We start from the raw sequence: 23,491 nt of genomic DNA on the forward strand, positions 1-23,491 counted from the left end.
TGTGCACAGTCTTCATTATTATTATTATATATGGTGAAGAAAAGTAAATGTGTACTTCAGATGAGAATAGTTTGCTTTTGCTGGATTGGCTGCCCGCTAAGTATCTCTGTTGTCTTCTTTTGGCATTCATTATATCACGCTGTCTTCTAAGCTAGCTAATTCCATAAGAAGGCCATTGTCCTCGTCTTTTGACTATCTCGAAACCGCTGTCTGCGGAAACACATCCAGTGCGTAACTCCAGGCTTACCGAGAGTTCAAAGAGAGGCATCATAAGCAGAGAAAGAAATATTTGGGAAAAGACGTGCCCACATCACATTGCCCCACCCCTGCCATAGGTTCATTTAAATCTCAACATACCTTTCACGGGAAATCAGCACACCTCTGGGCATGCTCTTGCCACACCTCCCTACCTCCCAAAGAGTCATGTACCTGCAACTGTTTGTTACCTCATTGCCACACCTCCAAGCCCTCCCCTTCACATCTTTCCACCACACCTCCAATGACTTCCTCACCACTCCAGAACTCTAGTCCCCAACATGCCTCCAGTCACTCCCCCACCACATCTGTAGTCTTGTCCCCAGCATACCTTCAGTCACTGTCCCAACACTTCTGCAGTCTAGTCCCACCATACCTCCAGTCACTCCCCCACCACATCTGTAGTCTTGTCCCCACCACACCTCCTGTCACTCCCCCACCACACCTGTAGCCTTTTCCCCAGCATACCTCTAGTCATAACCCCACATCTGTAGTCTTGTCCCCAGCATACCTTCAGTCACTGTCCCAACACTTCTGCAGTCTAGTCCCACCATACCTCCAGTCACTCCCCCACCACATCTGTAGTCTTGTCCCCACCACACCTCCTGTCACTCCCCCACCACACCTGTAGCCTTTTCCCCAGCATACCTCTAGTCATAACCCCACATCTGTAGTCTTGTCCCCAGCATACCTTCAGTCACTGTCCCAACACTTCTGCAGTCTAGTCCCACCACACCTTCTGTCACTCCCCCACCACATCTGTAGTCTTGTCCCCACCACACCTCCTGTCACTCCCCCACCACACCTGTAGCCTTTTCCTCAGCATACCTCTAGTCATAACCCCACATCTGTAGTCTTGTTCCCAGCATACCTTCAGTCACTGTCCCAACACTTCTGCAGTCTAGTCCCACTATACCTCCAGTCACTCCCCCACCACATCTGTAGTCTTGTCCCCACCACACCTCCTGTCACTCCCCCACCACACCTGTAGCCTTTTCCCCAGCATACCTCTAGTCATACCCCCACATCTGTAAGCTTGTCCCCAGCATACCTTCAGTCACTGTCCCAACACTTCTGCAGTCTAGTCCCACCATACCTCCAGTCACTCCCTCACCACATCTGTAGTCTTGTCCCCACCATACCTCCTGTCACTCCCCCACCACAAGGGCAAGGTCAGGGATAGGACATTCAGGAACCATGGCTAACAATATGAGGTCAAGGCTGGTAACATTTAGACACCATGGTTATCAAGCCAAAGTCAGGGCTAGGAATTTAGGCACATGGCTAATAGGCAGAGGTCAGGGCTGGTAACATTCAGGCACCATGGCTAACAGGCGGAGGTCTGGGCTGGTAACATTCAGGCACCATGGCTAACAGGCGGATGTCAGGGCTGGTAACATTCAGGCACCATGGCTAACAGGCCGAGGTCAGAGCTGGTAACATTCAGGCACCATGGCTAACAGGCCGAGGTTAGGGCTGGTAACATTCAAGCACTGCGGCTATCAGGCCGAGGTCAGGGCTGGTAACATTCAGGCACCATGGCTATCAGGCGGAGGTCAGGGCTGGTAACATTCAGGCACCATGGCTAACAGGCCGAGGTTAGGGCTGATAACATTCAGGCACCATGGCTATCAGGCTGAGATCAGGGCTGGTAACATTCAGGCACCATGGCTAACAGATGGAGGTCAGGTTTGGTAACATTAAGGCATCATGGCTAACAGGCGGAGGTCAGGGCTGGTAACATTCAGGCACTATGGCTAACAGGCCGAGGTCAGGGCTGGTAACATTCAGGCACCATGGCTAACAGGCCGAGGTCAGGGCTGGTAACATTCAGGCACCATGGCTAACAGGCCGAGGTCAGGGCTGGTAACATTCAGGCACCATGGGTATAAGGCTGAGGTCAGGGCTGGTAACATTCAGGCACCATGGCTCTCAGGCTGAGATCAGGGCTGGTAACATTCAGGCACCATGGCTAACAGACGGAGGTCAGGTTTGGTAACATTGAGGCATCATGGCTAACAGGCGGAGGTCAGGGCTGGTAACATTCAGGCACCATGGCTAACAGGCCGAGGTCAGGGCTGGTAACATTCAGGCACCATGGCTAACAGGCCGAGGTCAGGGCTGGTAACATTCAGGCATCATGGCTAACAGGCGGAGGTCAGGGCTGGTAACATTCAGGCACCATGGCTTACAGGCCGAGGTCAGAGCTGGTAACATTCAGGCACCATGGCTAACAGGCTGAGGTCAGGGCTGGTAACATTCAGGCACTGCGGCTATCAGGCCGAGGTCAGGGCTGGTAACATTCAGGCACCATGGCTATCAGGCGGAGGTCAGAGCTGGTAACATTCAGGCATCATGGCTAACAGGCCGAGGCCTGGGCTGGTAACATTCAGGCACCATGGTTAACAGGCGGAGGTCAGGGCTGGTAACATTAAGGCATCATGGCTAACAGGCTGAGGCCTGGGCTGGTAACATTCAGGCACCATGGCTAACAAGCGGAAGTCAAAGCTGGTAACATTCAGGCATCATGGCTAACAGGCCGAGGCCTGGGCTGGTAACATTCAGGCACCATGGCTAACAGGCCGAGGTCAGGGCTGGTAACATTCAGGCACCACGGCTATCAGGCTGAGGTCAGGGCTGGTAACATTCAGGCACCATGGGTATCAGGCCGAGGTCAGGGCTGGTAACATTCAGGCACCATAGCTAACGGCCAAGGTCAGGGCTGGTAACATTCAGGCACCATGGCTATCAGGCTGAGATCAGGGCTGGTAACATTCAGGCACCATGGCTAATGGCCGAGGTCAGGGCTGGTAACATTCAGGCACCATGGCTATCAGGACGAGGTCAGGGCTGGTAACATTCAGGCACCATGGCTAACAGGCTGAGGTCAGGGCAGGTAACATTCAGGCACCACGGCTATCAGGCCGAGGTCAGGGCTGGTAACATTCAGGCACCATGACTAACAGGCCGAGGTTAGGGCTGATAACATTCAGGCACCGTGGCTATCAGGCTGAGGTCAGGGCTGGTAATATTCAGACACCATGGCTAACAGGCCGAGGTCAGGGCAGGTAACATTCAGGCACTGCGGCTATCAGGCCGAGGTCAGGGCTGGTAACATTCAGGCACCATGGCTAACAGGCCAAGGTCAGGGCAGGTAACATTCGGGCACTGCGGCTATCAGGCCGAGATCAGGGCTAGTAACATTCAGGCACCATGACTAACAGGCCGAGGTCAGGGCTGGTAACATTCAGGCACCATGGGTATCAGGCCGAGGTCAGGGCTGGTAACATTCAGGCACCATGGCTAATGGGCTGAGGTCAGGGCTGGTAACATTCAGGCACCGTGGCTAACAGGCCGAGGTCAGGGCTGGTAACATTCAGGCACCATGGGTATCAGGCCGAGGTCAGGGTTGGTAACATTTAGGCACCATCGCTAACAGGCCGAGGTCAGGGCTGGTAACATTCAGGCACCATGGCTAACAGGCCGAGGTCAGAGCTGGTAACATTCAGGCATCATGGCTAACAGGCCGAGGTCAGAGCTGGTAACATTCAGGCATCATGGCTAACAGGCCGAGGTCAGAGCTGGTAACATTCAGGCACCATGGCTAACAGGCCGAGGTCAGAGCTGGTAACATTCAGGCATCATGGCTTACAGGTCGAGGTCAGGGCTGGTATCATTCAGGCACCATGGCTAACAGGCCGAGGTCAGGGCTGGTAACATTCAGGCATCATGGCTTACAGGTCGAGGTCAGGGCTGGTATCATTCAGGCACCATGGGTAACAGGTCGAGGTCAGAGCTGGTAACATTCAGGCACCATGGCTAACAGGCCGAGGTAGGTCAAAAGGCGATACCAAGAATCAGCCTGACAGGCAGGGCGGAAGCGTCCTTGTAAAGCCAGTGATGTAGCCTCCATCTTCCCCTCGAATCAAAGTTCTTTTAATAAGGGAGAAAACACTCATTTTTTGTGCTCTGTGGCAATTAGCACATTCTGCAGATGATTTCCGGTGTTTTTTCACCTCCTGTCACGACTCACAGCTCGCAGGACACGCCAGTCGCTCACGCAACGCCTGTGTCACTTCCCAGGGTTGACTTTCTCCCTATTTATACTTCAAGAACACTTGAAATGAGAGTGATAAGCAATGCACATTGCCTGGCTGTCTTGCTGATCCTCTGCTTCTAATACTTTTAGCCATAGATCCTGAACAAGCATGCAGCAGATCAGATGTTTCTGGCTGAACTCTGAATGGATTAGCTGCATACTTGTTTCAGGTGTGTGTGATTCAGACACTACTGATGCCAGAATGATCAGCAGGACAGCAAGGCAACTGGTATTGCCTAAATGAAATAAATATGGCAGCCTACATATCCCTCTCATTTAAGGTGTCCTTTAAAGTGGGATTGTCACCATAAAAATCAAATTTCAACAGCAACTGGTCTGAGTGTATTAAGTGATAAAGATTCTAATCCTGCATTCAAAACTTGCAAAACGTTTTCTGCTGTTATGGTTTGGAGTTATCACATACTTTAGGAGCACTGGCCCTAGTGCCAAACAGTGCCAAAGAGTTGAATGCTAATAGTTCTTTTTATCTATAATATATTCCTCCTCTTCCATTTATTTCCCTGCCTAGCTGCTTATCAGAAACACCCTCTGATTACTTGTGTTTACAAGCAATGCTGAGGTGACTCAGTGATTGGATGTGTAAATAAAAAAGTCAGTGCAGTTCCTAGTATACACCTCAGTGGGAGTGTCTGAAGACTCTGGGAGGAGGGCAGCTAATGAATACACAATGAGCAAGAGAAGGGAGTAGGGAAAACAAGAGTCAGGGAGGATATGATGTCAGCATTAGCTTGGCAAGATGGCCACTGCCTAGAATAGGATTTTCTGCTTTTCCTTTATAAAATTCACAGCAATCATTACGTGGATAGCACAATACATGTGTTATGCAAGTAGAAGTAGTATTTATCTACTTATATGTGTGTTTTTTTATTACTAGGTTAGCATGGATGTCGCTTGTTCTTTAAAGGCAATTTCTACATTTGTTTAAACTAACCCTCTTTCTGAAGGAAATGGCTGGTGCAGGTACTCCTAAACATGTTTTTTAAAGAGACACTGAAGTGAAAAACAATTATGATATAATGAATTGATTGTGTAGTACAAATAATTACTAGAACATTAGTAGCAAAGAAAATATTCTCATATTTTTATTTACAGTTATATAGTGTTTTTTCTAACATTGCATCATTCTCTAATATTTGCAGTTTACACACTACTCAGCATTCTAAATTATTTTACAGAGCAGTCTTGTGAACTATTGACCTGTCCTCTGGGGAGAAAAAGAAAGGACAATGACTGACACTTGAGATAATAAGCTTCAGAAGACAGAGCTCTCTGCAACTTTGAAAGTTGTGGTGCTCAATGGCTTTTTTGCATAGATAACTGGAGTTTCTTAACTCTTCCTGTACTGGAAACAATATTAGACTTATGTCTCTGCTCCTAATGTTTTATTTCTTAGCTGTACTACACATACAAATCATTATATCACAAAAATGTTTTCGCTTTAGTGTCTCTTTAAATAATGGCTATACTTTCAAATGTGTTACCAGTCCCCTCCTTAATAATGAAATAATAATCCATCACTGATTTTGCCCCCTTTACAAAAACTCTGATAATGCTGCTTTCCTGTGTGACAGCTTTACTCACATGATCTGTAGTTTAGATCTGAGATCAGACTGATCTGCTATCCTTCCTGCTTCTCTTATGCCACTCCTACTTCCTCGGGACACAGACAGGAACAGGAAGTGGTATGCAGGGAGCACTGATCAGACCTGACTATAGATCACAGATATGTGGGTACAGTTTTTGCAGAAAAATAGTCGGATGTAGGGGATTTCAAGGGAAAGCGGGCAGAGTGCAGGGATGTTAAAACTAGTGTAATAGGAAAAAAATTTAAAATGCATTAGAATATATTGTATTATTAAAAAGGGAACTTTACTGAATATAATGTAATGAATAAATATGTTTAACAATATTACTTTATGTTAATTATGTAGTTAGTTTTGCCCATTGCAAAGTCTCTCCTCACCCTGATTTACATTCTGAAATGTATTACTGGTGGTGACATCTTTATTGCTGACCCTGCTGAAGGTTTGGTAGTAGCGTGTTCTGAAGTGGTTAAAAACAACACCTGGTGTCCCAGGGTGCTCTGGGAGGAGAATTTTGCATAATAATCAGCCTAAGCTACGCATTACTGGGAGGGTGGTTTACATACCGCTACAGAGCAATAGCTAGATATAGCAAGTGTTTCTGATGCTGAATTACCATAAAAGTGGGCATCCTAAATAATTTAATGCATTCTATGATATGTCACTACAGGGCCTCTTTAATCAGGAGATAATCTGGGACTGATTTACTATATTTCATTGATAAGTTAACTTTGGCAGTGTCTACCCTTGTCCTTGCATAAAAAGCATGCGATTTTCCACATGCAGGATTCCGTGTTTGCGATTTTTGAATAATTTTTTTAAACAAACATTTTTGCATGTTTTTGATGTTTTTAGGTGCTTTTGTTTGGGAAACTCCATGTTTCGATATTCTTAGGGAATAATAATGACGTTAATTTACATAAAATTACATTGACTTGTATTGAACCACCAAATGCACATCGCCAAGGAGAAATAGCAGACCTGCTAATACAAGTTTTAAGCAAATCCGAAATACAATGTGATGCCACTGAAATACATTACATGTGCGACAAACACTTTTTTTGTAAATTCGGACAATAGGGAACCAAGCGCCACTTTTTTTCTGCAGTTTCTCCTGGTTTCTAACAGCTATAGGAGCTACCATGTCTCCCACCTTCCCCCCAGCTGCCTATTATTTATCCAGGGGAAGATGTGAAGATAGTATATGTGGCTTCTCTTAACTCTTTGAAGCACAGTGTCCTCTCTCTTCACCCACTGCTGATGAAAGCTTTTGTTTGCTCTCCGCTAATGTGCGCAATAAAATAATTATATCAGTCCTTATCTGCCTGAAATTTCTGCAGTCCAGCTGGCCTCGGAAGTAGGGTAATAAAAGCCTCTGCTAAACTTTTATATGTAAAAAGAAAAGGTAAAATTGAAGGGTTTTTTTTAAATAATGAACCACATTATTGGTATGCATTTTAATTTGCTATTGAGATGCTCTGCCTGCTAAAAATGGTGCTAGATTCACTTTAAGTGTGAACCCTGCCTGAACCTTTGAAGCTCCAATCCAGTGACAATATACTGTATTATACACATGTCATAGATTATACTGTCATTATTTGTTAGAAATACATTTAAAAAAATGTCAATATAAAAAAAATATATAGTTTTCACAAAGTAAAACATAAAACTAAATGTTGCAACAATTCATAGATCCTCACTTCCTTCTCAGTGACCAACAGCTGTGTGCTCTCTCTCATTCAGTCTGAACCCCTCCCCTTGAAGTCACATGACGAGACGAGAGTGTTTGCTCTGTCAGTTGAAGACACGCCTCCCTGCCCGCTGATAGCCTATCATGGCTGGCACTTGTTTTTAGTAGGGATGTGTTGCTTCAGACATTCTAGAAGTGGAAGTGAGCAGACAGCTGGAGGTCACCGAGGTAGATTCTCAGCAGTTTACTTCTGAAAATATTGTAACTTTTTTTTTTAGAAAACTATATGTAACATTAATTTAAAATAATATTCTGGTAAAGAGGACCTGTAGTGAAAATAACATAATGAATTAAATGGTTTTTGTTTTTACAATATTCCTTTATAGATTATTTAGCCAGTGTTTGGCCATTGTAAAATCTTTCCTCCGCCTGATTTACATTCTGAAATTTATCACACGCGGCTGCATTTTTAGTCCTGTCAGGTGAAACTCTGTGGAATGTTTGTTTCTCAGAATTCCGAAGCCAGTGAAAATAATGCTTGGTCTCCCAGAATGCACTGGGAGGAGCATTCCGCATAGCTAAACAGCCTAGGCAAAGCATCACTGGAAGGGTGGGGCTGCATACCAATATAAAGCAAGATATAGATATAGGAAGCATTTCTGATGCTGAAACCAGGAAAATGACTGTAAAAGTGGGTATCCAGAATCATTTACTGCGTTCTTCTATATGTCCCTACAGGGCCCCTTTAAGTGACAATAAATACAGTGATTTGGTGCCAGTTAAACAAGGAGCTTTCAAAGTGCCAATACAGGACGAGGAAAACGTGCACAAGACAGAAGATCAGCCATGGCAGCCTCCATGTTGCCCTGTAGATAACTGCATGTCATTCTCAGGAGATGCCGCAGATATTGCTTCACTGCAGCTGCTACAACCCAAAACACAAGTCAGCTATTGTTATAAATAGCAGAGGAGAGTCACAAGAGCCACTGAGCATCATCCTGAGCAGGAAGACCTGAGCATTAATTACACTTTATTTTCCCTGTCAAACTCGCTGACCACGGCTATTTGCATTCCGATCGATGATATGTTATTCCTAAGAAGAAAGTATTATAAGCTCTGAGCTGCAAAGGGAAGCTGCCACTGTGTATTTACATAGCACTATCATCTTCTGCAGCACTGTATAGAGTACACAGTCATGTCACTGACTGTCCTCAGAGGAGCTCACAATCTCATCCCTACCATAGTCATAGTCTAATGTCCTACCACTATTATTATCATGTATGTACATCGCACTATCATCTTCTGCAGCACTTTACAGTGTACATAGTCATGTCACTGACTGTCCTCAGAGGAGCTCACACTCTAATCCCACCATAGTCATAGTCTAATGTCCTACCATATTATTATTATTATGTATTTATATAGCACTGACATCTTCTGCAGCACTTTACAGAGTACATAGTCATGTCACTGACTGTCCTCATAGGAGCTCACAATCTAATCCTACCATAGTCATAGTCTAATGTCCTACCACTATTATTATCATGTATGTACATAGCACTATCATCTTCTGCAGCACTTTACAGAGTACATAGTCATGTCACTGACTGTCCTCAGAGGAGCTCACAATCTCATCCTACCATAGTCACAGTCTAATGTCCTTCCATATTATTATCATCATGTAATTATATAGCACTGACATCTTCTGCAGCACATTACAGACTACATAGTCATGTCACTGACTGTCCTCAGAGGAGCTCACAGTCTAATCCTACCATAGTCATAGTCTAATGTCCTACCATATTACTATTATTATTTTGTATTTATATAGCACTGACATCTTCTGCAGCACTTTACATAGTACATAGTCATTTCACTGACTGTCCTCAGGGGAGTTTACAACCTAATCCCTACCATAGTCGTCATAGTTTAATGTCCTACCATATTATTATTATGTATTTATGTAGCACTGACATCTTCTGCAGCACTTTACAGAGTACATAGTCATGTCACTGACTGTCCTCAGAGGAGCTCACAATCTCATCCTACCACAGTCATAGTCTAATGTTTTACCATATTATTATTATGTATTTATATAGCACTGGCATCTTCTGCAGCAGTTTACAGAAAACATAGTCATGTCACTGACTGTCCTCAGAGGAGCTCATACTCCAATCCTACCATAAACACAGTAGTCCTACAATAACCATATTATTATTATGTATTGATTAATGTCCCACTCCTAGCCATAATCTTGGCTATTCTACCCCTTCCCCCCTCCTTTCTTAGATGACATCATTCAGCTTCTGTATACTTGCTTAGTATGGCGATGCTGTAATGCAGGTGATATTTCTGTAGCCATTCATTATAATGACACACCTGGGCCCCAATATTTAGACTTGGTCCCTGTATATTACTACACTCAGACAATAGTGTGTGTCACTGTCACAGTGACGAATGATGAATGACGCAGATGATACAATAGACATTTGTCCACAATAGCACACACAGACATGCAGCCTCCTCTATACTGATCTGTATGCATGCCATGCATTGACACACTGTCAACAATGAGCACACAGTGACTGATATCGGTCTACACACAGGCAGCATGTGGAATGTTTGTATTGAGTGCTGCTGATCTTTACCGAGTACCCAGCTAGCTCATGGTGAACCAGAACTCCTAGGAGTGTCAGGCTGACACATCATTGCATTCCAGCAGATCTGGGGGCGTGGCTAGCTTACAGGGACAACAAGAGATAATTTGCATATATCAGCAGTGATGCATTGTGGCAGACATCTCGGAGCTCACTCCAACCTGAATTGTTGCAAATACTTTATGTTTTAAGAAAGCAGACTTTTGTTTTCTGATCTTTACCCTCACACTAGCCTCAAACCTGCCCGACCCTGACCTCCCCCAAATACTAACCTCACCTGAATCCCAACATCGCCAAACACTCTTACCCAAGTACTATTCCTATCTTCACCTTCATCGAATAAATAACCCCATCCAAAACTCTGACACCAACGTCACCATAGCCATAACCATAGCAACCAACTGTCCCTCATTTTCCTTATTTGTCCCTCTTTTAGGACTCATGTACAGATGTATGTAAATATATGTATTTTTCTACTGAAACATTTGTTTAATTGACTCTAAACTTTATTCCTATTCTTTTAAACTGATATATTTCACATTTTCAAAAGTTAGTATGAAGGAAAATGAACCAGAATAGAAAGGACCAGTGTTTTTTTGTATTATAATACAACATTATTTTTCTTGTGAAATCTTGGCATGGGTGACTAGGGGCGTGGCGGGGGTGTGATTGAGGGCATGGCAGGGGAGTGGCTTAGGTGTCCCTCTTTACTATCTCAAAAATTTGGGAGGTATGGCCAGATCATCATTAAAAAACACCAAGTATAACCTTCCTCAAATATTGATGGCATCCTTACTGGAGCCCTAACAACATCCATACACTAACCCTAACCTCACCTGAGGTGGAAGACCTATGGAGGCTGACATTTATTTTCCTTTTAAATAATGCACATTGCCTGGCTGTCCTACTGATCCTGGGCCTCTAATGCTGGGTACACACCGTGCGTTTTTCCGCTCAATCCGCTGGTCGATTGGGATCGATTCGACTATTTCCGACGTGCTCGATTCGGGCTTCGATTGTTCCTGCTGTCGATTTTGCATACTTAACATGCAAATAGACGGCAGGAATGATCGAAGCTCGAATCGAGCACGTTGGAAGTAGTCAAATCGATCTCGATCGACCCGCGGATTGAGCGGGAAAACGCTTGGTGTGTACCCAGCATTATACTTTTAGTCATAGATCCTGAACAAGCATGCAGATGTGTCTGACTTAAGTCTGACAAAATTAGCCGCATGCTTTTTTCAGGTGTGTCAGTCAGACACTACTAACCAGAAAGATCAGCAGGATTGCCAGGCACCTGGTAAATAAATATGGCAGCCTCCATAGGTCTCTCGACTTGGTTCCTCTCTAACCCCATCCTCACCCAAACATTACCCCATCCTCAAACAAACATGACCCTATCCTTACTCAAACATTACCCCATCCTCAACCAAACATTATCCCATCCTTACTCAAACATTACCCCATCCTCACCCAAACATTATCCCATCCTTAATCAAACATTACCCCATCCTCAACCAAACATTATCCCATCCTTACTCAAACATTACCCCATCCTCAACCAAACATTATCCAATCCCAACCAAACATTACCCTATCCTTACTCAAACATTACCCCATCCTCACCCAAACATTACCCCATCCTCACCCAAACATTACCCCATCCTCACCCAAACATTACCCCATCCTTACTCAAACATTACCCCATCCTCAACCAAACATTATCCCATCCCAACCAAACATTACCCTATCCTTACTCAAACATTACCCCATCCTCAACCAAACATTATCCCATCCTTACTCAAACATTACCCCATCCTCAACCAAACATCACCCTATCCTTACTCAAACATTACCCCATCCTCAACCAAACATTATCCCATCCCAACCAAACATTACCCTATCCTCAACCAAACATTATCCCATCCCAACCAAACATTACCCTATCCTTACTCAAACATTACCCCATCCTCAACCAAACATTATCCCATCCCAACCAAACATTACCCTATCCTTACTCAAACATTACCCCATCCTCAACCAAACATTACCATATCCTTACTCAAACATTACCCCATCCTCAACCAAACATTACCCTATCCTTACTCAAACATTACCCCATCCTCAACCAAACATTATCCCATCCCAACCAAACATTACCCTATCCTTACTCAAACATTACCCCATCCTCAACCAAACATTATCCCATCCCAACCAAACATTACCCTATCCTCAACCAAACATTACCCTATCCTTACTCAAACATTACCCCATCCTCAACCAAACATTACCCTATCCTTACTCAAACATTACCCCATCCTCAACCAAACATTATCCCATCCCAACCAAACATTACCCTATCCTTACTCAAACATTACCCCATCCTCAACCAAACATTATCCCATCCCAACCAAACATTACCCTATCCTTACTCAAACATTACCCCATCCTCAACCAAACATTACCCTATCCTTACTCAAACATTACCCCATCCTCAACCAAACATTACCCTATCCTTACTCAAACATTACCCCATCCTCAACCAAACATTATCCCATCCCAACCAAACATTACCCTATCCTTACTCAAACATTACCCCATCCTCAACCAAACATTATCCCATCCCAACCAAACATTACCCTATCCTTACTCAAACATTACCCCATCCTCAACCAAACATTACCCTATCCTTACTCAAACATTACCCCATCCTCAACCAAACATTATCCCATCCCAACCAAACATTACCCTATCCTTACTCAAACATTACCCCATCCTCAACCAAACATTATCCCATCCCAACCAAACATTACCCTATCCTTACTCAAACATTACCCCATCCTCAACCAAACATTATCCCATCCCAACCAAACATTACCCTATCCTTACTCAAACATTACCCCATCCTCAACCAAACATTACCCTATCCTTACTCAAACATTACCCCATCCTCAACCAAACATTACCCTATCCTTACTCAAACATTACCCTATCCTTACTCAAACATTACCCCATCCTCAACCAAACATTATCCCATCCCAACCAAACATTACCCTATCCTTACTCAAACATTACCCCATCCTCAACCAAACATTATCCCATCCCAACCAAACATTACCCTATCCTTACTCAAACATTACCCCATCCTCAACCAAACATTACCCTATCCTTACTCAAACATTACCCCATCCTCAACCAAACATTACCCTATCCTTACGCAAACATCACCCCATCCTCAACCAAACATTATCCCATCCCAACCAAACATTACCCTATCCTTACTCAAACATTACCCCATCCTCAACCGAACATTATCCCATCCTCGGCACCATGGGAGATGATAGTGCTATATAAACCAAAATAATAATACAATAATAATAATAACAACAACCACTACCTCTTCTGACCCTAACCTCATCCAAACACTAACCCCAACCTAATTTGACCCTAACCTCACCCCAACCTCACCTGACCCTAACTTCCCTCCAAACACCAACCCTAATGTCACCAGACCTAACCGCACCCAAACACCAGTTCTAACCTTACTCAAACACTAATGCCAACCTTACCCAGGCCCTAACCACATGCAAACACTAACCCTAACCTCACCTGACCTCACCCTTATCTAAAGCATATGCTCTGTCTTAGGCCATTCCCCCTTCAACCTCTCATCAAATGTTACTCCTTTCTAGATAACCTAAACACGCACTGCCTGTATGTCTACTGCATACTTCCTCGCCTCTTGTTTCCCACCCATTGCTTTAGATTGTAAGCTTGAAAGGGCAGGGCTCTCGCGCCCTTTTGTGTCTTGGATTTTGTTGTTCATTTCATAGCTTGCACTCTATTATACATTTTATACATCATGTTACATCTGTCATTGTAATCACCAGTTCTGTATTTTGTACCAGTGTCCATAACATTTTCCTACTACGGAAAAAGCTTGGGCTTTATAAATTATTATTATTAATAATAATAATAATAATAATAATAAATACTAACTCCATCCTCACCTATACACCAACCTCACTTTACCCAAACAGCAACCCCAACCTCACCTGGCCATAACCTTATGCAAGCATGAACTCCAAAACTTACTTGATCACTAATCTCCAAAGCACTAATTCCAACCTCACCTCACTCTAATCTCCCCCAGACACTAACTGCCTCCTCACCCGAACCCTAAAACGCCCTAAACACTAACCCTAACCTCATTCAAACACTGCCCCAACAACATCTGAACCCTAACCTCATGCAAACAGAATCCATAAACTCACCTGGCCCCTAAGCTCACTCAGGTATTAACGCCAACTGCACCAAATCCTCACTTCAATTGACTCTAACCTCACTCAAACACTGACCCAATTACATCTGAACCCTAACCTTATCCAATCAGTAACCTCGCCTTAACCCTAACCTCATTTAAACTTTTACCCCGACGTGAATCCTAACTTATCCCAACCACTAACCCTAACCTAACCCCATTCTAACCTCCCCCAAACACCCTAACCAAAACTCTACCCCTTAAACTCACCTCACACTAACCTTACCCAAACACCAATGCCAGCCTCACTTGGCCATAACTTTATGCAAACACATGCCCCAAACTCACCTGAAATATAACCTAACCTCAGCTCACTCTAACCTAGTTCAAATTCTAACCCCATTTCTATCTGAGCGCTAACTTCCCCATACACTTACCTCACCAGACCCTAAGCTCTCTCAAACACTGACCCAACCATGTGTAAACCCTCCCCTCAGGAGAACACTATCCATAAATTGCCTTGAATGCTAGCCTCACCCAAATACAGATCCTAGCTTCACCTGACCCTTTGTAGTGTCCTTCAGTTTCATAAAATCATCTCTGTTGTCTTACAATGTAGCTATGCTTAAGCTGGCCACTAACGGTCCAATTTCTAGCGAAAAATCGTTCGAGCGATCAGAAATTCTGATAGGATTGGTTGTAAATAATCTCCATTGGTGGACACAATCGATCATGAACGAGTGAAAAAAATGTCGCCCGAATGAATTTTCGTCGTACGAAAATTTGGATTTTCTTGGTGGTCGTGATAGATAGGAAGCAATGATTGGTTAGTTGATGGTGTAGTGAACGATTTTTCATCCGATCAGAATTTCTGATCGCTCGAACGATTTTTCGCTAGAAATTGGACCGTTAGTGGCCAGCTTTAGACAAATCCTTCCCTGTGTTATGCTTGGACCTGAAAACGGTTATCATTTTTGTTGACGAAATATTGAAATGTATGTTATTTTAGAAGGTTAAGAATAAAAATGGTAGCAGGGGCATAACTAGGAATAAATGGACCCCTCAGCATAACAACGATGGCACACCCCAATGTTCTCACCCTCTCCCATGCTAACCCCTTGTGACCTTCGCAGCCTAGAGGCCCATTATGCAAAGGTCATAAAACAAGTGTGGTCATCGTAATCTTCCCAACCATAAGAAGTGTAGCCACAAAAACACCTGATCTGTAAGATGGACCTCTTTATCAGAGGTAGTGAAGAAGTTGTTGGGGTCCCCTTAAAGCTCTAGGCCCTACTGTAGCTGCAGGGACTGCTCTCCTGTAGTTACAACCCTGAATGGTAGTTAGAGGGACTGCTACTAGCTGGGCAGCTTTCTATATTTGGACTTCGTTCTGCCTTAAGCCTCAATAATACTCTAAAATTAATCTTACCATATCCTATTAGCTAACTCAGAACGAAGCCTTGTCTCAGCTGACCCCTCCTTCTGTATCCTGTGTCCCCCACCTCTTGGATTGCAAGCTTGGCAGGGCAGCGGGGGTCCTCTTTGGGTATATTTAAAAATAGTACAGTAAAATTATGGCGGAGGGTGATGCCGGTAAGGACATCTAGTTGCTAATGTCAGAGCTGCGTTATATGTTGGCGCTTTATAAATACAATAAATAAATAAATAATGTTATTTAATGTTTTAGGACATTTGCGCAGCCAGAATTATCCACTCCTCCCATCGCTCCACCATGGCGGATACCCTCCTTGAATCCCTCCACTGGCTTCCTATCCAGTCCAGTCAGATTCAAGATACTGTGTCTGACCTACAAATCTGTCCACACCACCACCTTTTCACTCTGGCCTACCATCCCTCACAAGTGCTCTAAACCCGCAGCTGAACTCTGGTCCCCTACCTCTCGTGTCCCCACCTCTCCCTGTACATTGTAAGCCTTTGGGCAGGGTCCTCCTCCTTTTGTGTTCTACCTGATCATGCACCTCCATTACTGTGAACCCATGCTATGCATCTGAGTGAACCTAACTTGCCTAATCTCCATGCTCCCCTCCAGTGACTGACTAAGCATTACCTGGTACTCATACTGTGCTGCATGATCTGGTCTTTCTTGTATTCCTGTATTGTCATATTGCTGTATGTCACCCCTAAATATTTTCTGTAGCCTAAACTAATGTCCAGCCCTGCGTAATATGTTGGCGCTTTATAAATACAATAAATAAATACATTTCTAGGAAATTAAATACCGTTAGTAACAAGATGTCATTACTGGCATCTAGCATACATTACCTGGTCCCGGTGATCGCATCTTCTCTACTGTCCTTAAGCCAGCCAATCACCATGAGGGACTGAAGCTGCATGGTGATTGGCTGGCTGCAGGACACCTGCTAACTACCCAGGAAGTGGAGGAGACGTGATCGCCGGGACCAGGTAATGCATACCTACACCCCTGCCTACTCTCACACTGAACCCTCTCTCTACCTATGCCTAACCCTAAGACCCCACCTGGTGCTTAACCCTTAACTATTCCACTCCTGCTGCTTAACCTTAATCACTCAACCCCCAATGCCTAGTCTTAACCACCCACCCCCTGGCCTAAACTTAACTACCCCCTGCCTAACCTTAACCCACCCATCCCAACACCACCCCCCACCCAACTTTAGCTCCCTAATCTACCCTCTGCCACCAAAGGCAATAGTGAAAGCTGTGATTAGCAGCAATTAAGTTACTTAATTGATGGTGCCCCATAGTTATCGGCGCTCGTCCTGCGCCATTTTCATCTGCTCCGTCCTCTTTGCCTCTTACTATAGTATATTCTTGCTTCCTCACCTCTTACTTTAAGCCTGATGGGGAAGGTCCTCTTTCCCCTCCTAGTGCAGCCTGTGCTGCCCACCTCTAAGAAGTAGGCAGTATGGGGAGTCACTTACTCTTCATCTATGTTCTGTATCCCTGACTCTTCAGACTGTAAGCCTATTAGGAAATGGTCCCTTCCATCTCCTACTGGGTCAAGTGACCCCCCCCCCCCCCCTGCAAAAGCTTGTTTACAAACACCTTCCCATTACCAGCAATCTTTATACTCTGTACACCAGATCTGGTATATCTGCATCCCTGTGTGACAGTTTACTCAGATCACATGACATGATGATTGTTCTGAGCTCTCCTTCCTGTCAATACTGTATACTGGCTACACTGTACATCAGCTGTAATATCTCTACATACCTGCTGTGACAGTTTTACTTATATGACTTGTATATCAGGTCTGATAATTGCTCTGTCCTGTCCTTTCTGTCTATACGTTACACTGCATACACAGTAAACCAGCTGTAATATCTCTGCATCCCTGTATTTCAGCTTTACTCACTTAACTTACAACAGGTCTGATCATTGTTCTCTGATGTCCTTCCTGTTTCTGTCAATACTGTATCCTGTCCACCTTTTACACCAGCTCCAACATCTCTGCATCCCTGTGTGACAGCTTTACTCACATGACTTGTATATCAGGTCTGATAATTGCTCTGTCCTGTCCTTCCTGTCTATACGGTACACTGCATACACAGTACACCAGCTGTAATATCTCTGCATCCCTGTATGACAGCTTTACTCACTTAACTTACAACAGGTCTGATCGTTGTTCTCTGATCTCCTTCCTGTTTCTGTCAATACTGTATCCTGTGCACCTTGTACACCAGCTCCGACATTTCTGCATCCCTGTGTGACAGCTTTACTCACATGTCTTGTAGATCAGGTCTGATCACTGTACTGAGCTCTCCTTCCTGTTCCTGTTATATTCATCCTGCCTCATAGCAAAAGAAAGGAACAGGAAATGACCTGCTGAGAGAAGCAAGAGAAGCTGGCAGGGAACGAAGGAGACATGGGGAAAGCTGGCAGAGTGCAGAGACATTAGACCAGGTGTACAATGTACAGGCTGCTGTAGAGAGGAAGTTGATAATCAATAAATAAGCAGTTGTGTGACTGCAGTTGCATTCAGGACCTCAGCAAGAACATTTTTTTCTAAAAAGATTTCTGCCCTGGAATTAGGAAAACAGCTTCCCACTGTGGATGGCTTTAATTAGCTCATTTGTCAATTTTCTAGTGAGCTCAGCTACAGTCCAGTACTGAAGGGGATAACTTTGGCTACCTAATGATGGAATAATCCTTATGCCCAGCTGCACGTTGTTGTATCAGCTAAAGAGGAACTGTAGTGAAAATAACATATTACAATATAATATTCATTTATGGATTATTTAGTCAGTGTTTCCCCATTGCAAAATCTTTCCTCTCCCTGATTTACATTCTGAAATGTATCACTGGTGGTGACATCTTTAGTCCTGCCAGGTAATCTGTACGGAATGTTGATTACTGAGAGTTCTGTGCACAGAGGAAGATACTGCTTGCTTGGCAATTGGAAAAAGCTGTTATTTCCCACAATGCAACAAGGTTCTCTCAGACAGCAAACTGTCAGGACCAAGGTCATGACATCACACTGTGGGAGGGGTTTCAACACAATATCAGCCATACAGACCTTCCGATGATTTTTAGAGAAAAGGTAAAGCTTTGTGGGAAAGGCGGTAAGAGCTACTGATTGGGATGAAGTTCACTCCTGGATTAAAGTTCCACTTTAGGTTCTGTGATGGTCTCTAGTAAACCCGCCCCCATTGTACCTCACACACAGTCTGTCTTCTGTGCAATGATAATGAGGATTCGCTGCACCCCTGTTGTAGTAGTGAGTCACCTGCTGATGTCAGGATGTCTGTTTCCTCTGCATGCTAGTGATGGTACATGATATTCCCTGATGGCCTGTTCTGAATATAGCTGAATATTATACATACAGTAACCTCATTATACTCTGTATCCTTCTGCAATAGTGATAATAAAACAGTATATCCAGGGTTCAGAGTAGTAATACAGTATATCTCAGTGTAACACTATTATAGGATACCACAATGTAGCAATGACAATAAAATGTACCCCAATGTAATGATTAGGGCCAGCCTTAGGTTTCACAGCGCCCTGTGCGAAACCTGATGTTTGTGCCCCCCCCCCCCTCATCCTCTTGACGCACGCACACACACACAGGCCTATATGTAATTCACCTTTTCTCCTGAGATATCTCCTAGGACAGTGGTTAGCAACCTTTTTGACGTCGTGACACATCACGCCAAATGCTCAGATCTCTGTGACACGTCACATATGTATAATAGGAAAAATACTATTAATATTAATTTGCACCACGCGTTATAGCCGCAGTGCGCCCCCCCAAAAAAATGCCCCCCCCCCCAATCTCACTTGTAGGTGCCCACAATATAGGTTGCCAAGCATAGGTGCCCCCAGTGCAGGAAGTCAGTTGAAGGTCTCCATCTCCCCCATAGGTAGCCAGGCGTAGGTGCCTCCAGTATAGGTAGCCAAGTGTAGGTGCCTCCAGTATAGGTAGCCAGGCGTAGGGGCCTCCAGTATAGGTAGCCAGGTGTTGGTGCCCTCAGTAAAGGTAGCCAGCTATAGGTGCCCCCAGTATAGGAAATCAGTATAGGTAACCAGCTATTAGGCGCCCCCTTGGAAGCCGGCGCCCTGAGCGATCGCTCCGGTCGCACAGGTCAAAGGCCGGCTATGGTAATGATGATACAGACTATGTAGTAATAATAATAATACTAATACTAATAAAGTATACTTCAGTTTAATACTAGTAATAATATTTATACTTGTGCATTAATAATAATACTAATAATAATACATAGCCCTGAATAATCATAATTATAATAATACAGTATACCTTGGGGGAAAAAAAACATTACTGTATATACTCGCATATAAGCCTAATTTTTCAGTACAAAAAATGTGCTGAAAAGTTACCCCCTCGGCTTATATGCGAGTCAGTGGAGCAGAACAGATATTGACATCTAGGTTTTGCTAGTGGCTCCCTGCTGTGTCCGTGCCTCCCATCCCCTGCAACATGGTGTGCAGAGTGCGCTGCTTAGGACTACCTGTGTCCCCTGGCTTGTGGAGCGGAGCGTGCCAGCAACGTGTCAGCAGTGCAATGATCGGGGATTCTTACAGTGCGGCAATCGCTGTGTATCATATCTATGATGCCATCTAGTGGGGCCTTGAGACACAGCTGTATCATCCTTGGGGCACATCTGCCTATGGGGAGGGGGGCTAACTTGTACTGGGGGCACACCTGGCTACTGTGGAGGGGGCTATACTGGGGAGGGGGCTTATATGCGAGTCAATCACTTTTTCCTGGTTTCTAAGGGGAAAGTGGGTACCTCGGCTTATATGCGGGTCGGCTTATATGCGAGTACTTTGTATAGAAGTTTAAAAATATTATGTACCCCAGTGAACTACTACTATTTGGTATTAATAAATAATTATTATTGTTAAAACACAGTATACCAAATAAAGTGCATTTCAATGTAAATAATAAAACATAATCCAATTAGTAGTGGTTTAATAATAATAATAATACTAAGAATAATAATACAGGGTATTCTAGTGTAATAATATTATAGGCCTGCCTCTATAAACTAGTGTAATTGTAATATAGGATATCCCAGTGTAAGGACAATTATTGTGTTAAGTGTAGTGTTTTGTGGTGTTATCACATTAGTATCATATACCCTGCTGTAATAATTATAATAATAATTACAGAGTTTACATAATAATATACCCCAGTATAATTATAATGCAATATACCCAAGTATGAATAATGCAAAATATCAATATTATTTTTAAGGTATGCCTAATAATATGAAAATAATAATAATATATCCCAGTGTAATTATTATTATTATCATCATAAGAAAATACAGTACCTTAAACAATAATAATAATTCAAGGTACCACTTTATAATAATAACCATAATAATAATACAATGTACCCCATAACAATATTAGTACCAATAATAATGAATTGTACCTCCAAATAATATTAATAATAATATCATTCCTCTTATAATATGTAATAGTAATTAGTAATAATAATACATTATACTCCAATAGTAATAATACAATTTACACCATTATTATAATGATACAGTGCACCCCACTGTAATAACCATAGGAATAATAGTGTATACCCAGTAATAATAATAATGTAATGTATCCCAGTACAATACTAATAATAATACAGTATATCCTATAACAAGAATAGTAATAATAATTCAATGTTCCCCTGAATAGTAACAATAATGATACAGTGTCCCCAATAATAATAATGCAATGTACGCATGCATAATAATATTCATAATATTACAGTGTACCCCAAGAATATTATTAGCAATAATAATTCAATGATCCCCAGTATAACAATAATAAAAAATGATAATAGACAATGTCCCTGATAATAATAAGTCAATATTCCCCAGTACAATAATAATACAGTGTACCCCGATAATATTATAAGTAATAATAATTCAATGTTCCCGAATCCCGAATATAATAAAAAAAACTATAACAACTATACAGTGTACCCCATAATAATAATAGTACAGCATACACCTGTATAATAATAATAATAATACAATCTACACAATTGTAATAATGATACACTGTACCCCACAGTAATAACAGTCCTGTGTGATAGAGTAATAGTGCTACTAGTGACACAGTGTGGGCCCCTTGGTGCGCCTGTGCTGGTACACTGCTGCTGGCCTGATGCCCTGATTCCAGCACAGGCTACCCAAGCACTAGCGTCTCTCCTCCTCAGTATGATGACACTGATAAACTGCGCCCTCCATGCAGCGGTATTTATACAGCGTATGGCCTGATCCCTTCACCTGGCTCCCCTGTGCCTCAGCTGCCGCACTGATCCTACTAACCCCCCTCTCCACACTCATCATACAGGTGTGATCTGCAGAGCTGGGTCCCCAGGAGAGGATGTGGTACCTCCTAGGATTATTAACAACACAGACATGCCTGGATTCTGGGTGTCTGTCCCCAGGGCAGTATAGACAGCACATAGTGCCCTGTGTATAGTGACAGTGCTATATTGTGGACCTGCTATCTTGTATGATATGACACCCCCCCCCCCTTACACCTGGTGCATAGTGATACTAGTCGCGCCCCAATGTCTTCCCAGCTTAGTGATGACCTTACATTCTATCTGTGTATAGGCATGGTAGATTATGCAGCGGTATTCTCCCTCTTATGCTCTGTACAGTGGTGTTAGTGGTGCCCCCAGTACCCCTCTTATGCTGTGTATATAGATGGTGCATTGTAGCATGCTGTATACAGTGGTGTTGGTGGTCCCCCAGTCTCCCTCTTATGCAGTATATAGAGATGGTGCAGTGTAGCCTGCTGTGTACAGTGGTATCAGTGGTCCCCCAGTATCCCTCCTATGCAGTATATATAGATGGTGCATTGTAGCCTGCTGTGTACAGTGGTGTCAATGGTCCCCCCAGTCTCCCTCTTATGCAGTTTGCTGTGTACAGTGGTATCAGTGGTCCCCCCCCAGTCCTCCTCTTATGAAGGGTTTAGAGATGGTGCATTAAAGCCTGCTGTGTACAGTGGTTTCTGTGGTCCCCCCAGTCTCGCTCTTATGCAGTGTATATAGATGGTGCAGTGCAGCCTGCTGTGTACAGTGGTATCAATGGTCCCCCCAGTCCCCCTCTTATGCTGTGTATAGAGCTGGTACCCTGCAGTCTGCTGTGTACAGTGGTATCAGTGGTTCCCCCCAGTCCCCCTCTTATGCAGTTTGCTGTGTACAGTGGTATCAATGGTCCCCCCAGTCCCCCTCTTATGCTGTGTATAGAGCTGGTACCCTGCAGTCTGCTGTGTACAGTGGTATCAGTGGTTCCCCCCAGTCCCCCTCTTATGCAGTTTGCTGTGTACAGTGGTATCAGTGGTCCCCCCAGTCCCCCTCTTATGCAGTGTATATAGATGGTGCAGTGCAACCTGCTGTGTACAGTGCTATCAGTGGTCCCCCCAGTCCCCCTCTTA

The 23,491-nt window shown here is 43.7% G+C and overlaps 2 protein-coding genes across 2 annotated transcripts in view; one reads left to right on the top strand and one right to left on the bottom strand.

Annotated features, from left to right (window-relative positions):
- The window catches only part of ALDOA (aldolase, fructose-bisphosphate A), a 445,177-nt gene that overhangs the window by 282,412 nt on the left and 139,274 nt on the right, over positions 1 to 23,491 (top strand). The gene's annotated exons all lie outside the window — the stretch shown is intronic.
- TLCD3B (TLC domain containing 3B) overlaps positions 1 to 23,491 on the bottom strand; it is a 63,942-nt gene that overhangs the window by 39,922 nt on the left and 529 nt on the right. The gene's annotated exons all lie outside the window — the stretch shown is intronic.

The sequence above is a fragment of the Hyperolius riggenbachi genome, chromosome 7 (assembly GCF_040937935.1).
Source record: "Hyperolius riggenbachi isolate aHypRig1 chromosome 7, aHypRig1.pri, whole genome shotgun sequence".
Classification (NCBI taxonomy): Eukaryota; Metazoa; Chordata; class Amphibia; order Anura; family Hyperoliidae; genus Hyperolius; species Hyperolius riggenbachi.